The sequence below is a fragment of the Mus pahari genome, chromosome 13, assembly GCF_900095145.1.
Source record: "Mus pahari chromosome 13, PAHARI_EIJ_v1.1, whole genome shotgun sequence".
NCBI lineage: Eukaryota > Metazoa > Chordata > Mammalia > Rodentia > Muridae > Mus > Mus pahari.
In genome coordinates this window covers 3,475,223-3,477,336 of record NC_034602.1, presented here as the reverse complement: position 1 = coordinate 3,477,336, position 2,114 = coordinate 3,475,223, and positions in this window count along the sequence as shown.

The following is a 2,114-nucleotide window of genomic DNA, read 5'->3' as shown; positions in this document are numbered from 1 at the left end:
TTCAACTACTGAGCTGCAGTAGAAGACTTGGGCTTACGTTCCTGTACTGGCTAGTTTTGTGTCAATTTGACACAACTGGAGTTATCACCGAGAAAGGAGCTTCAGTTGGGGAAATGCCTCCATGAGATCCAGCTGTAAGGCATTTCTCAATTAGTGAACAAGGGGGGAGGTCCCCTTGTGGGTGGGACCATATCTGGGCTGGTAGTCTTGGGTTCTATAAGAGAGCAGGCTGATCAAGCAAGGGGAAGCAAGCCAGTAAATGACATCCCTCCATGGCCTCTGCATCACCTCCTGCTTTTTGACCTGCTTGAGTTTCAGTCCTGACTTCCTTTAGTGATCACCAGCAATGTGGAAATGTAAGCTGAATAAACCCTTTCCTCCCCACCTTGCTTCTTAGTTTGTGCAGGAATAGAAACCCTGACTAAGACTGTTCCCATATCCCAGTTCCCTTAATGTTTTTGAAGGACCCCAGCTGATTGTACTCCTGTAGATAGTAATGACGTCGCTGATCTTCCAGCAGGCAATGCTTCAGGTCCACCAGTCACAGAGGTCCTGCACTGCTTTTGGATACATGGTAGTCTCTTGGGAGATATTGATGGCCCCCAAGTAAAACAGGCCACCCATTTCACTGAGAGCGAAGGATCATATATAGCTGGCATAGATCTGGGTTGCACCATGTGGTCATGGAGATATTCTGTCTCTTCACAGCAATAGGACACTGACTAAGACACTGTCTTCTCTCTTCCTCTGTGCATCTCATCTCCCTTTCCTTTAGTGTATGAACCCCATGTGGGCCTGGGTACCAGAGGTTTTCCATGGAGATCTCTATCCAGGCCAGGTGGGAAGGCCCCAGTGAAGGGAAGTGAGTGCAGGCAGGGAGACGAAGCCTCTGCCAAGCCTTCCAGGTAACCCCGAGCCTCTCTGAACTGAGTCAGGTCAGACTGGGTTGGTGAAAAGCCAACAATTCTGTGAGGAATGCAGCAGTGGGACCTTGGGTGGAATAGAAGATCTCTTCCCAAGTGTTATAGCTCTTGGAACACAAGGCTCAGACAAAGTAATAGTTCTCGCATCTACCTCTAACTCCCTGCATGGCTCTATATACAGTTCTGGGGGTGATTTAGGGTTTGACAACAGGCACCTCTCATTGGATTGCACTGAGAGTTTTGGGGAAACCTTATTTGCATGTGGGAGGGCTTGGTGCTATTCCTAAGTGTCTGATAGCCACACCTCTCCTGTGGGGGCTGTGGGGGTGGTAACTCCAATAGGAGCCAGGGTCCAGGAGACATGAGAGAACTCCTTCTGTCCCATGTAAGTGAATTATCACTACTGGGTCCCAGGGTTCAAGATCTAGCCTCGGCTGGAAACCAGGCTATTGCCCCACAACCCCACTAACTGGAATTAGGTCCAAATAAGTCCAGTATAGTCTTAGTTGTAGACACTTAACTGCATCTTCAAGGATCTAATCTCCAAACATCATATTCCCAGGTTCTGTAAATCATAATTTAGACATATTTCTTTAAGGACATACTGCTCAAATTACAGTTTCTTCCCCTTCAATGGCTACTTGGTCATACAAAACAAGTGTTCCCTCAAACATATTTTTTTCTTTACACACATTGTAATTAAGGTTTTCCTGGATGGTCTTTATTCTCCTTTAGAGAGGACAATATAAAACCCATTTGTCCCGATTTAAGGACCTCATTTGTCTCCATTTTGAGGAACAGACCTGTTTTCAGAAAAGGCCATAAGGCACCTGCTTCAGGAACATACCCTTATTCCCAGAAGCTATGTCATAAGACACTAGCTTTAGGAATATACCATAAAATCCAGAACAAGATCATAAAACCCTCTCCAAAAAACAGCCTGGGGATAACCACAAAAATGGGGAAATATTTTATCTCAAAATGGCCCATCTGTGCTGAACAGCCCTATTTTATCACATGATTGAACACTCATGCCATAGGCATGTAGATCACTGGTCATCTGTGACCTCCTAGCACCCACTAATGAATTTTGAAATTACTTAATCCTTCTAGAGAGTTCACCCAGTTCCCTATAAGAAGGCCTGCATGACTATATCTGAGGTTGCTACTGCCACTTCCTCCTCCTCCTCC